Genomic DNA, 15,209 nt, shown 5'->3' on the forward strand with positions numbered 1-15,209 from the left:
TGATGGCTGTGAGGGCCAGGCTCTGTGGTCTGGGACACGAGGTTGGTAGGAAGCCCTTTTCATAATGGAATCCTCCTGAGCTTGGGGGGCGGCGAGGGGGTGAGGGTCTGCACCTTTGTGGTGCCCACTTGACAGGAGACAGCAAGAGACCTGGGGGAGGGCAGCCTTTGAGGGCTTGCGAAGAGGTGATGCTCCAGGACTGGGTTGTTTTGTGGTATTGGTTGTGGTTCTTGCATATGATGCTAAAGAGAAGAATATGCGCTTTAGAGTGGGACAGATGTGGCTTTGACTCTCAGCTCCACCAACCCCCCGAGGGCGGCCCGTGGCTGCTTACCAGCTTCTCTGTGTCTCTGTCCTGTGAGATGAGTAGACTTGCTTTTGCAGGGTTGGCTTGAGGGTTAAATGGAAGCAGCAGGTTGACGGAGTTCCTCAGAGTCCCGTGGAGGGAATAAATGGTGTGTGCCTGTGTGTGTCCCTCTGTTGTCCCACCCCCTTTCTGGTCTGTGCATTTCCTTTATCTGCAGTGGGTGGGATGGAAGTCATCTCCTAAGCAGGACAGTCTCCAGGATAGGACTTGTCTGGAGAAACCACAGCTCTTCATTTCTCTGGCCAAAATTGCATAGACTATGCCCCTTTCTGAACAAAATCTCCTCGCTTCCTTGTTTGCTCTCCTTTTAAGAACTCCTGTGGTAGCTGAATTCAGCCCTGTGGTCTGACCTCCAGCCTGTAGCTCCCATGGGAAATGTGTGATCTTCCGACCAGATTAAGCTGCTCCCTATGGAGGGCAAGCGTACAAGCCAGACTCCTTATCTGTTTGGGCTTAATCAGAAGGTTTTCAAGGAAGATACCTTTTGGGATTGGAAAAATACTGAGTTGTTTTAATTAGAGCCTCTTTTTACCCCAAACAAATCTTTTTTATAGTTGGGGGGACAAGTTTTTAATGATATGTTTAGACAAATAGAATAGGAGGAAACAATGACATGCTAAATCAGATCCCAGTTGTACTGCTTCCAAATTAAGAGACCATTAGTTTGAGTGATTTTAACTATGAATAACAGTAAGCACCACTCAAAATGGGGTTCAAACTGTAGGGAAAAACTGTTATCTTCTAAGGTCATCAGCAGGGTGGTAAATCTGGTGACTCAGAAAAATCATCAGTGATCCATTTGGGGATCTGTCACTCCACTTAAGAATCTTGGGGCGCCTGGATGGCTCAGTGGTTAAGCGTCTGCCTTTGGCTTAGGTCATGATCCCAGGGTCCTGGGATCAAACTCCTCAATGGGCTCCCTGCTTGGTGGGAAGCCTGCTTCTCCCTCTGCCACTCCTGCTTGTGTTCTTCTCTCACTGTGTCTTTCTGTCAAATAAATAAATAAAATCTTAAAAAAAAATTAATCAGAATCCTAGAAGCCTTTTGTTTATAGTGACAACCCATCACCTATCACCTGCTCCTGAGTTTTGGTTTTGTCATTCCCATTTTTTTTATCTTAAAAAACAAACAAACAAAAAACCTTTATTTTTATTTATTTATTTTTTTATTTTTTTTTAAAGATTTTATTTATTTATTTGACAGAGAGAGATCACAAGTAGGCAGAGAGGCAGGTAGAGAGAGTGAGAGGGAAGCAGGCTCCCTGCCGAGCAGAGAGCCCGATGCGGGACTCGATCCCAGGACCCTGAGATCATGACCTGAGCCCAAGGCAGCGGCTTAAACCACTGAGCCACCCAGGCGCCCCCCAAAAAACCTTTATTTTTAGAGCAGTTCTAGGTTTACAGAGGAATGAAGAGGAAAGTGTAGGCATAGCTGCCCCCACTAGCAATATCCCCGTGAGGGCAGTGCGTTTGTCATAACTGATGAACCTAGGTCAACCCATCATTATCACCCAAAGTCCATCATTTACATTAGGGTTTACTCTTGGTGTTTGTTGTACAGTGGGTGGGGTTTGACAGATGTGGAACGACATGTATCCACCACTACAATGTCACAGAGTTTCGTAGCCCGAAATTCCTCAGTGCTCTCTCTGTTCATACCTCCTTCCCCTCTCACCCCCGGCAGCTGTTGATCTGTTTACCATCTTCATAGTTTTGCCTTTTCCAGGATGTCATATAATTGGAATCACACAGTATGCAGCTTTTCCAGGTTGACCTCTTTTACTTAGCACTATTATGCATTCAAGGTTCCTCCACGTCTTTTCATGGCTTCTTAGCTCATTTACTTTTAGTGCTGAATGATCCATTGTCTAGAATGCACCACAGTTTGCCCACTGAAAGACATCTTAGTTGCTTCTAGGTTTTATAATCATGAATAAAGATGCTACAAACATCTGTGTGCAGGTTTTTATGTGTATATGAGTGTAAACTCCTCTGAATAGATACTAAGGTGTGCAATTGCTGGATTGGATGGTAAGAGTATGTTTATTTTTGTAAAAAACTGCCCTATTATTTTCCAAAGTGGCTGTATCATTTTGCATTCCCACCAGTAATGAGTGATTTCCTGTTGCTCCACATTCTGGTCCACATTTGGTGTTGTCACTGTTTTGGATTTTGGCTCCTGTAATAGGTAGAGAGTAGTTATCTTGTTGTTGTAATTTGCAATTCTCTAGTGACATTCAATGTGGAGCATTTTTTCATATGCTTATTTGCCATCGACATATCTTTTCATGCTGTTTGTTCTGGTCTTTTGCCCATTTTTAAGTTAGGTTTTTCATTTTATTACTAAGTTTCAGTGGTTCTTTGTGTATTTTAGATAACAGGCCTTTATCAGAGGTATCTTTTGCAAATATTTTCTCCTAGTCTGTGGCTTGTCTTCTCATTCTATTGGCAGTGTCTTTCACAGAACAAAATTTAAGAAATTGATAAGCAAGTGCAGTTTATCAGTTCCTTGCATCATGGATTACGCCCTTGGTGTTGCATCTAAACAGGCATTGCCACATCCAGGGTCAGCTAGATTTTCTCCTACGTTGTCTCCCAGGAGTTTTATAGTGTTGTACTTTATAGTTAGATCTATACTTCATTTTCAGTTAACTTTTGGAAGGGTAAAAATCTGTGTCTTTTTTTTTTTTTTTTTTTTGCATGTGGATATCCAGTTGTTCCAGCACCATTTATTGAGACTATCTTTTCTCACATTGTATTGTATTTGCTCTTTTGTCAGAGATTGACGCTATTTCGGGGGTCTATTTCTGGGCACTTTGTTCTGTTCTGTTAATCTTTTTGTTTATTTTCCCACAGTGTCACACTGTCTTGTTACTGTAGCTTTATACTAAGTCTTTAAGTCAGATAGTGTCAGTCTTCTGACTTTGCTTCTGACTTTATATTGTGTTCATTATTCTGGGTCTTTTGCCTCTCCATGTGAACTTTAGAATCAGTTTATTCATATCCACAAAATAACTTGCTAGGATTTTGATTTGGATTACACTGAAGCTTTGGATTAATTAGGGTAGAACTGGTATCTTAACAATATTGAATCTGATCATGGGATACCTCTCCATTTAATTAGCTCTTCTTTGTTTCAACAGAGTTTTATAGTTTTCCTTATGTTTAGCTTGTACATATTTGTTAGATTATACCTAAATATTTATTTTTTGGTGCTAATGCATATAGTATTGTTTTTGATTTCAAAAGTTTTTTTTTTAAAGACTTTTTATTTATTCATTTGAGAGAGAGAGCTCGAGCAAGAGCATGAGCGGTGGGCGGGGAGGGGGTTTGGGTAGGGCCAGAGGGAGAGGGAGAAGCAGACTCCCTGCTGAGAAGAGAACCCACCGTGGGGCTTGATCCCAGGACCCTGGGATCATGACCTGAGCTGAAGGCAGATGCTTAACCAAAGAAGCCACCGAGGCACCCTGTTTTTAATTTCAAATTCCACATGTTCACTGATGGAATATAGGAAGGTGACTGACTTTGGTCTGTTAACTTTGTATCCTGCAACCTTGCTGCTACTGCTTATTAGATCCAGGAAGTTTTGTTGTTGTCTTTGTTCACTCTGGAATTTGCAACATCGACAATTATGTCATCTGCAAATAAAAATTTCCTCCTTCCTAAGTGTATACCTTTTGTTTCATTTTCTTCTCTTATTGTATTACCCAGGACTTCCAGTATGATATTGAAAAGCAGTGATCAGAGAGGACATGCTTGCCTTTTTCCTGATCTTAGTGGGAAAGCTTCTGGTTTCTCACCATTAAGTATGATGGTAGCTGTAGGGTTTTGCAGATGCTTTTTTTGAAGTTGAGGAAATTCCCCTCTATTCTTAGTTTGCTGAGAGTTTTTATCATGAATGGGTGTTGGATTTTGTCAAATGTATTTTTTGTTTTTTGTTTTGCTTTAGTTTTTTTTGCATATGTTCATACGATAATTTGTTTTTGTTTTTGTTTTTTTTGGTCTGTGGATGAGATGGATTATATTAATTGATTTTCAGATGTTGAACTAGCCTTGGGATAAATCTTACTTGTCATGGTGTATAATTGTTTTTATATATTCCTGGATTTCATTTGTTAATTCTTTTTATTACAATATTATTAACTATATTCCCTATGCTATACTTTACCTGTGACATACTTAGTAACTGAAATTTTGTACCTCTTGATCCCCTAATTTGCTAATATGAGTATTTGAGCATCTGTGTTCATTACGGATATTGGTCTATAGTTTTCTTGTAATGTTTTTGTCTGATTTTGGTGTTAGGATAATGCTGACCTCATAGAATGAGTTAGGAAGTATTTCCTCTATTCCTATATTCTGGAAGAGATTATAGAGTATTGATAGAATTTCTTCCTTAAGTGGTTTTCTGTTTTGGAAGGTTATTAATCATTGCATCAATTTCTTTATAGGTATAAGCCTATTCGTATTATCTATTCCTGTGTGAATTGGCGGATTTTATCTTTCAAGGAATTGGTTCTTTTTATCTAAGTTATCGAATTCGTGGGAGCAGAGTTGTTCATATTATTCCTTTATTATCCTTTTGATCTTCATGGGTTCTGTAGTGATGTCCTTATTTTCATTCTTATATTAATAATATGAGAATTTCCTTTTTTTCTTAACCTAGCTAAGACTTACTGATTTTTATTTATTTTTTTATTTTTTTAAGATTTTACTTACTGATTTTTAAAAATTTTTATTTTTTCAGTGTTCCAAGATTCATTGTTTATGCATCACACCCAGTGCTCCATGCATTACGTGCCCTCCTTAATACCCACCACGAGGCTCACCCAATTCCCCACCCCTACCCCTCCAAAACCCTCAGTTTGTTTCTCAGTGTTCTCTCTCATGGTTTGTCTCCCCATCTGATTTCCCCCAACTCACTTCTCCTCTCCTTCTCCCAGTGTCCTCTGTGTTATCCCTTATGCTCCACAAGTAAGTGAAATAAGTCAAGCAGAGAGAGTCAATTATTATATGGTTTCACTTAAACTTGTGGAGACTTACTGATTTTATTGATCTTTTCAAAGAAGCAGCTTTTGGTTTTGTTGACATTTTTGTATTAATTTCCTATTTTTAATTTCACTGATGTTTGCTCTAATTTTTATTATTTCTTCTGCTTACTTTGTATTTAATTTGCTTTTCTTTTTCTAGTTTCCTAAGATGGACACTTAGATTATTAATTGTAGATCTTTCTTCTCTTCTACTATATAGCTTTAATGTTATAAATTTACCTCTAAGCACTGTATTTGCTGCATCCCATGAATTTTGATAAGTTATATTTTCTTTTTTGTTTAGTTCAAAGTGTGTTTTAATTTTCTTGAATTCTTCCACGTGTTATTAGAGGTGTATTTGATATTCAGTATTCTGAGATTTTCCCCCAGCTATCTAGTGTTGTTTTCTATTTTAGTTTCACTGTGGTCTAAGAGCAGACATTGTATGATTTCTGTTACTTTAAATTTGTTTAGGTATGTTTTATGGCCCAGAATGTGATCTGTCTTGATGAGTGTTCCGTGTGAGCTTGGGAAGATTTGTATTTTGTTGTCATTGGAAGAAGTAATCTATAGATATCTGTTCTGTCCAGTTGACTGATGGTAATGTTAAGTTCACCTGTGTCCTTACTGATTTTCTGCCTGCTGGATCTGTCCATTTCTGAGAGAGGGGTGTCAGAATCTCCAACTGTAAGCATGGATTCATCTGTTTTTCTTTGCAGTTCTATCAGTTTTTGCATCATGTATTTTGACCCTCTTTTATTAGGTGTATATACACATTAAGGTTTATTATATCTTCTTAAAGAAGTGACTCTTAGATCGTTATCATTATATAATGGCCCTCTTTATCCCTGATAATTTTCTTCACTTGCAGGTCTGATGTGTTTGAAAATTAACATAGCTCCTCCAGCTTTCTTTTGATTAATGTTAGCATGATATATCTTTCTCTGTTCCTTTACTTTTAATCTTAATGTGTCTTTATATTTAGAGTGTGTTTCTTTAGACAATAAATATGTAGTTGGGTCTTGTTTTTTGATTCATTCTGATAATCTTTGTATTTTAATTGGTGTAATTAGACCACTGACATTTAAAGTGATTACTGATATAATTAGATTGATATCTTCTATGTTTTTAACACTGTATATTCATTCCTCTTGTTTTCTGTTTGTTTTTGTTGTTGTTGTTCCTGTTTTTGTATTTCATTCTTTTATCTGCTTTTTGTGTGTGTGTGGTTTTTTTTAAGATTTTATTTATTTATTTGACAGACAGATCACAAGTAGGCAGAGAGGCAGGCAGAGAGAGAGGAGGAAGCAGGCTCCTCACTGAGCAGAGAGCCCAATGCAGGGCTTGATCCCAGCACCCTGGGATCATGACCTGAGCGGAAGGCAGAGGCTTTAACCCACTGAGCCACCCAGGTGCCCCTGCCTTTTGTGGTTTTAATTGAAAATTTTTATCATTCCATTTTCTCTTTTTTCCTAGCATATCAAATATACTTCTTTTTAAACATTTTTAGTAGTTGCCCTAGAGTCTGCAGTATGCATATACAACTAATCTAAGACCAATTTCCTGTAATACCATATTCACTTCATGCTAGTGCAAATACCTCACAACAAAATATTCCAGATTCCTCCTTTGTATCGCTTGTGTAATTGGTGTCATTCATTTCCTGTGGATAAGCTGTAGTCATAAATACATTGCTGCTTTTATTGTTTTGGACAGACTTTTATCTCTTAGATCAATTAATAAGTTTTTATTTTACCTTCACTTATTCTATCTCTGATGCTTTTCCTTTTCTTTTTTAAACATTTTTATTTATTTTTAAAATTTCTTTTCAGTGTTCCAGAATTCATTGTTGCTTTTCCTTAAGTGTAGGTCTGCGTTTCTGACTTATATTATTTTTCTTGTCTCTGAAAAACTTTTTAAACATTTTTGCAAGGCAAATCTAGCAGAAGCAAATCTCATTTTGTTTATCTGAGGAAGTCTTTATTTTTCATTCATTTTTGAAGGATCGTTTTGCATGATGCAGAATTCTAGGTTGATATTTTTTTCCCTCTCAACACTTTGAATATTATACTCTCTTCATACTTGCTTGGTTTCTGAGGAGAAGCTGAGTGTCACTCTTACCTCTTTCCTCTATAGGTTAGGTTTCTCAACCCCCTCTGGCTTCTTTCAGTATTTTTTTCTTTAGTTTTGATTTTCTGCAGTTTGACTGTGTTATGCCTACATGTAGTTTTGGGGGCATTTATTCTGTTTGGTTATTCTGGATCTTTGGTTTGGTGTTTGACTTTAATTTAGGAGGATATTTCTTAATCATCATTGCTTCAAATATTGCTTCTGTTCCTTTCTTTCTTTTTCTGGTTTCCCATTGCATGTATGTTACACCTTTTGTAGTTGTCTCATAGTAGTTGTTGGTGCTTTGCTCCATGTTTTCTTTGTTTCAGTCTTTCTTGTTGCTTTTCTGGTTTAGAAGTTTCTATTGACATATCCTTAAGCTCAGAGATTCTTTCCTCAGCTGCATCCAGTCTGCTAATATACCCATCAAAGGCATTCTTCATTTCTGTTAGTGTTTTTGATCTCTGGCTTTTCTTTTTGATTCTTTCTTAGCATTTCCATCTCTCTGCTTACATTACCCATCTGTTCTTGCATACTGTCTACTTTTTCCACTAGAGTTCTTAACATATTAGTCATAGTTGTGTTAAATTCCCAATCTGATTATTTCACTGTCTTTGCCATATCTGGGTCTGGTTCTGATGCTTTCTCTGTCTCTTTAAGCTGTGGGGGGTATTGATTGATTGATTACCTTTCAGTATGCCTTGTAATTATTTTTGAAAGGTGGCATGATGTACTGAGTAAAAAGAACTTCAGTAAATAAGCCTTTAGTAATTAATATACTAGTAAGGCATTGGGGGAGGGACAGTGTTCTGTAGTCTTATGATTAGGTCTCACTCTTTTAAAGATTTTTACTTATTTATTTATTTGACAGAGAGATCACAAGTAGGCAGAGAGACAGGCAGAGAGAGAGGGAAAGCAGGCTCCCCACTGAGCAGAGAGCCTGATGTGGGGCTCCATCCCAAGACGCTGAGATCCTGACCTGAGCCAAAGGCAGAGGCTTAACCCACTGAGCCACCCAGGCGTCCCTAGGTCTCACCCTTTTTATGAGCCTAGTCCCTCTGCTGTGAACTTCACAAACAATTCTTCTTTTTTCCTCCACCACCCTCTTTAGGAAGTGTAGGATGATTAGAGGAGACTGGAGTTGGGTATTTATCTTCCCTTTGTGTAGAAGGCCTGAGCAGACTAGAATTAGGTATTTTCCTTCTCCTGGGTTGGTTAGGCCCTGATGGTTAGGTTAAGGTCCAGTAAAACTTGTCTGGAGGGAAGGCCTTGTTTAGAAGAGCAGAATGCTCTGGTGTATTTCCAAATGATTACTTTTCCCCCTCTCCCTGCCAGAAGCGTGAGGGGATTTTTCTCCAGTTTCCATCCTGAGAATGTGATAGAGCTCCTAGAAGTAAAACTCACAGAAGTGTGGGGGTCCCTTATAACTATTCCCTTGCTGTTTTTAACTCTCAGACTTTCCCCACACTGAGCCTCCAGTACTGTCCTTTACAGTCCAGATTTTCATGCCCTGGTACCTGTTCCCACAAAGATTTCTGCTCCAGTAAGTTGTAGTTCTCTGAATACACCTGTCTATCTCCAAGTTGTGGACAACAGTTTGCCCTGTGATCTCACTTCTCTGATGGAGCTAAGAAAAGTTGTTAATTTTCAGTTTGCTTAGCTTTTTGCTTGCTATTAGGGTGCAGTGATGACTTGTAACCTCTTTACATGCTGGACTGGAAAGCAGAAATCCATTCCTTCTTTTTCACTATAGTTTTATCATAATTAAATTCCTAAAACTCCATATGTTAAGAAATCTTCATATGTATGAATCTTTATTCATACTTGGTGTGTTATTCTGTGACTTGATTTCCTTGCTTAAATGTATGTTTTGGAGAATATATGGTACATGTTACCATAACTGGCTTTTTCACTTTTGAATAGCTTGCCAGTGTACGCATATACTACTTACAGAAGAAGAGTTTTTTAGATTTTCCCGGGGTTTTGCTATGATGCATAATGCTGTTTCTGCAGATCTCTTGAAGAACATGTGCAAAGAAAGTAGGTTTCAGTTCTTTGGCTCATGGCCCATAGTAAGAAATGCATTTGTGTCCAAGTGTGTGTGTATGTGTGTGCACGCACGAATTTTCATAAGGCAATACTTAACCTCATGCCACTTAAAATGTACTGTGATAATTCTTCTGTTCTATACTATTTTATTTAATAAGGATGGTTAGAAACTATTAAACCAAGTGAGTCACTATCCTAAGTTTATAAAACACTGCTCTAGTATATATATCTGTAAATACAATTGCTGGATTGTGGTCAATATATGTTTTGATTCAGAAGATTTTGCCAAATTATTTTTTTTAACTGATCAATTTATACTCCTTTCACCAGTTCATGGGAATTCCTTTAACTCAAAATTCTTATCAACACTTAGTATTCATTCATTTTTATTGAAGTGCAGTTGACATGCAATATTAGTTTCAGGTATAAAACATAGTGACTCAGCATTTATGTACATTAGGAAGTGATCACCATGATAAATCTAGCTACTGTGTTTCACCATACAGAGTTGTTACATATTTTTTATTATTTTCCCTATATTGGACATTCTGTCTCCTTGTCTTACTTATTTTATAACTGGAGGTTTGTATTTTTTAATCCCTTTCCCCTGTTCTGCATATTGACCCTCCCACTCCCTTCCCCCATCTCTCTGGCAACTACCAGACTGTTCTCTGTATCTATGAGTCTGTTTCTATTTCATTTGTTTGTTTTTAGATTCCACATATAAGTCAAGGCATATGGTATTTGTTTTTCTCTGTCTCACGTATTTCACTTCCATGGTACCCTCTATGTCCATCCATGTCACAAAGGGCAAGATGCTTCCTTTGCATGGCTGAGTAATATTCCAGTGTGTGTGTGTGTGTGTGTGTGTGAGAGAGAGAGAGAGAGAGAGTGTCTGTGTGTGGTCTGTGTACCATATCTTTATCCATTCATCTATCGATGGACACTTAGGTTGCTTTCATATTTGGAGTATTGTAAATAATGCTGCAGTAAACCTAGGAGTGCATATATCTTTTTGAATTAGTGCTTTCATTTTCTTTGGATAAATACTCAGTAGTGGAACTGCTGGATTGTATGGTATTGATACTTAATTTTGAAAATGTGTTAATTATATCTCATAGTTTTAATTTGCATTTCTTTGATTGCTAATGAATTTGAGTGTCTTGATCTATTAGAAGAAGTTGTACCCCAAATTTTTTTAGAAGAAAAAACCTTATGTGTATACAAAAAATAAAATCAGATACAATGAAGGATAAAATATGACTATAATAATGAAGATTCAAGAAAGATTTTTTTTTTTAATGAAAGGCAGTGTTAAGATAAACTAGTTAAAAAATGTTAAAAAAGGAAAGGTAAAAGTTAAAAAAAATTTAGCGGAAGAAAAAAAATAAATAAAAATTAATTAACTTTGTAAGACTAAAGAATCATGGGGAGAAAGCCATGAATTCCATGCTTTGCTTTCTCCTCCTCTGGAATTCCGCTGTTCTCCTTGGTAAGTGAACTTGGTCTTGGCTGGATTTCTTGCTGATCTTCTGCAGAGGGGCCTATTGTAGTGATTCTCAAGTGTCTTTGCCCAAGGCGGAATTATACTGCCCTTACCAGGGGCCGGGCTAAGTAATCTGCTCGGGTTCGCTTTCTGGAGCTTTTGTTCCCTGAACGCTTTCCGTAGAGTTCCGGAGGACGGGAATGAAGATGGCTACTTCCCAATCTCCGGCCTGGCGGAGCTGAGAGCTCAGTGCCCCACTCCTCAGTGCGCCCTCAGAGAAAAGCGCTCACTCACTCAGACAGAAAAGCGCCTCTGGCCACGCTCCGAGCTCACCCAGCCTGTGACCAAGCTTCTCTGTCTCTGGCACACAGCCCCGCCTGGAGTCTCCAAACCCCACAGATCCCTGAGCTCTTCCAGGGGAGTCTCACCAGGTCTTGTGGGATCCCCAATCACAGAGCAGTGGTCTGTGCCACGGATCACAATAAGGTAATCCCGAGCTGAGAGCTCACTCCTCACTCCGTCTCTGTAGCTGGCTTCCCTGCTCTAATACCTGTGAGTTCTGCAACACTCAACACCCCCAATCCTTCTGTGACCCCACGGGACCTGAGACCATGCTGTCCCCATCGTGTCCCCTAAGCTTCACCCCAGCTTAGCCTCTGGAGCGATGTCCCTCAGTGGAGCAGACTGTTAAAAGTTCTGATTTTGTGCTCCGTTGCTCTGCTGCTTGCTGGGAGCCGGCCTCTCCCCACCGCCGTCTATCTTCCCCTCGCTTTGGCTTCACTTCTTCACAGGTCCTACCTTTCAGAAAGTGGTCGATTTTCTGTTCCTAGAATTGCTGCTCTTCTTCTCTTTGATCTCCTATTGGATTTGTAGGTGTTTGGAATGGTTTGATAAGTTATCTAGCTGATCTCCTGCTACCTGATGTCATCTCAGCCTGCTACTTCTCCGCCATCTTGACTCCTCCTTGAGTGTTTTTTAATAGTTTATAGAATTTTAGTATAATCATTCTCAATGAAATACCTATGATAACCTTTGCCCATTTTCTAGTAGGATTTTTGTCTTTTTCTCATGAATTCAGAGGACTTGTTTATTACCATCTTTTCCCAGTTATACATGTTTTGGGAAATAGTAATATCTTCTGGTTTGTCGTTTGACTTTTAAATTTTTTAATCTTTTGATGAACAGAATTTATTTTAACGTAGTTGAATTTATAAACTTTATAATTATCACACTTTGAGTATTTAAACATTTTTCTTTCCTATCCTAAAGTCATGAAGACATTTGCCTATAAAACCTTTCATTATTATAGAAATAGTACCTGTGCGTTGTGGAAACACCCCTAAGATCCTTCCTCCTCTGATGTCTAATGGCTCTAATGGGGGTCTTCTGCCCACATTGTCATCAGCCTCATGCAAAGGGAATGAGTGTCCCATGATTCGTTTATAATTTGGAATTTCTTCCAGGTCACTGTGAGAAGGGAAGTAGGGATAAGTTTGAAGACTTGAACGAAATTGCGTTTCCAATGGCAAGGATTGTGGGGAAGATGTGTTTGGTGGGCAACCAGTCATGTTTGCTTCTGAATAGAAAGTCAAGAATGGTGTCTTGGAAATTTGTTCCCATACAGAAAGTTCTGAAAATTAGTGTGAGACAGCCAGGAAAACAGAAGATCTCAAATTTTTTTGGTAATTAATAATTCCACCCCTAAAAAATTAATTTAGTTCTTATGATTTGCAGAGCAGCTATATATCCCATTTTACAATTCTGTTTGACTGTTAGTCTCGTTGTAATTACCAGTAGCAACCCCTTTCCTTCTCTGAAGTGTCATTATATAGTTACCTTAGTGATAACCTTTTCTTGGACAAACTATATTCTGACTCCATTTTTCTTCTAATTCTGAGTTAAAACAGGAAAGTTTTCATATCAACACTTTGCAAACATGAAAGTGCCTTTTCTCTGAATTCCCTTAGTACTTGAGCATTTATTGTTTGAACTGTGTAATGTCCTATTCATTGCTCCCTTCAATAAGCATTTTTCAGGTGCCATGCCCTGGACTTGGCTGGAGACATGCAAAGATGAATGAGATACAGATTTTGTACTCCAAAAGCTTATTCTAGAGAAGTCATACACAAAGAACACTGTTTTCTTATTGCATCTACAGTTTTATAATTCTGAGATAGATGTCTATGTAGATTCATTGGGCAGAGAGTACAAAAGAGTATGGGGTTACTCCTCACCCTCCTGCTATGTCTGGAAAGAGGGGTGGGTCACAAAGGTTTTGTAGTGGGGCTGATGCCTCAGATGATTCTTAAAATTGGATGATTCTTAAAATTGAATGGACATGGCTGAAAGGGAAGTGTTGGGGCTGCAGTATTCATAGGGTCCTGCTTGGTATGGGTTACTCTGGTGCACTTGGGACTATAAGCTGGAAGTGGAGCTGGATGCAGAGTCTAAGAGCTATTGAGAGATTCTTCCAGAAAGACAGGGAGGGGGTTTTATTTTGGATAGCTTCTGGTCATGCTAAGGATGATTTACTCTACCTATTACATGATGGGTCCCATGGAAGTATTTAACTTTACTTTGGGTATTTTAAATACCCCAGAGGTAAAAACCTTAAAGTGTTCAAGCAGAGAAGAAAGGATGAGATTTGGGGTTTAGGATATCATTCTGCCTGCAGGGCAGAGCTTGAAACAGTGGAGTAAGACTGTAAAGAGAAAAATCTGTTAGAATACAGTCTATCTCTTCTTTCAACAAATGTTAAAGAGCCAGATACAGTTTTACATGGATGGACTGTTGGTGAACCAAGGGCAGGATGGGGAGGACTCAAATGAAGCAGGGGGTGGAGAAGAAGGAAGTGATGAGCAAGTTGGAAGTACAGTCCATGAAGTCTCCCTGCCAGTGTATTAAGACAGTGACTGAGAAGGAAGAGCCTAGGGAGTTTGCAGGTTTAGAGATGAGGTGATGATTGACCCTTCCATTCACCAGGAGCGGGGAATATAGGAAGACCAGGAGCAGGTTTTAGGGAGGAATAGAGAGTCCACCTTTTGCCACGTTAAGTGTAAAATGGAACACTGAGGTAGACTCATCTCTGCTACGGTGAGGCAGATGGCCCTGGAGCTCAGGAGAGGAAGTGGGGATGGGACACACTCTTGAAAGTCATTGCATATATGTGACCATCGAGTCCACGGGAGCAAAGGGATTTCCTAGCAAATGTGTAGAGTGAGAATAAAGCGAGGTCTTGGATAGAGCTTGAGGGAATGCTGGCGTTTAAGAGGCAGGCAGAAAAGGAGGAGTCAGCAACAAATGGGAAGGAGTAGTAACCAATGTAGGAGAAAACAAATGGCTTTGTGAAGGTTTCAAGAAGAAAAGAATGCTCAGTGTATCAGAAATTAGAGACCAGGGAAGAAGGGACTGAAGTGAAGAGTGTTTCATTTTGAAAGTTGCTCTGGACTTTGGCCATGGTTAGTTTTTTCCATTGTTGACTCAGTCATTTTTTAGGGAGTATGAACAAGGGTTGTAGCATGATCAGAAGTGAGAAGATAGAGACAGTAGCTAATATGCTGCTTTCATGGTGTTCAGTGACAATGGCTGGTGTGTTGTGCCCTGTCAAGGAAGCTCAGGTGGCCTTGCTGTGGGCCAGCCCAGTGACCCTCACCTGGCCCCACGAGCAACCCCCTTTCTTTCCAGGTCACAGGCTTTCCCTAGCTTTAGGGTTTGGGGGACAGTATTCCTTAAGATGTTCACAGAGAGAAAGAAAGTAAATGTTAGGGAATTAAAAGGCTTGCAAAGGCCATGGGGCCTTGGGCACTGGTGTGTAGTTTCTGATTTCCTTCTGAACTGAACCAGTAAAGAGACACAGGCATTGTAATCTTTGTATTGTCATTTTTACACTCTCTCTCCTTCTGTAACACCTTCTCCCCTGTGCTGAAGTTGCTGTAGAGAGTGAGGCAGCGGCACAGACCGTGTCAGAGCTGCCAATCTGTCTTACGTGCCGGAAGATTCTTGACCAGGCTTTCATCTCCAAGGATCTTGGGGCTGGGTAATGTTCTCCTCTGTCCAGAAAGGACCCCTGCCCGCCAGTGCCACTAAGTAGAGCAAAAGCCACTTTAAGAAAGGAACTATGTCCCCACCTTTGGTGTCTGTCCCCCTTGGTGCTCACTACAGGGCAGCAT

The 15,209-nt window shown here is 39.3% G+C and overlaps 1 protein-coding gene across 6 annotated transcripts in view; it reads left to right on the forward strand.

The window, feature by feature from the left end:
• The window catches only part of HHAT (hedgehog acyltransferase), a 335,352-nt gene that overhangs the window by 73,840 nt on the left and 246,303 nt on the right, over positions 1 to 15,209 (forward strand). The gene's annotated exons all lie outside the window — the stretch shown is intronic.

The sequence above is a fragment of the Meles meles genome, chromosome 17 (genome assembly GCF_922984935.1).
Source record: "Meles meles chromosome 17, mMelMel3.1 paternal haplotype, whole genome shotgun sequence".
In the NCBI taxonomy this organism is placed as follows: domain Eukaryota; kingdom Metazoa; phylum Chordata; class Mammalia; order Carnivora; family Mustelidae; genus Meles; species Meles meles.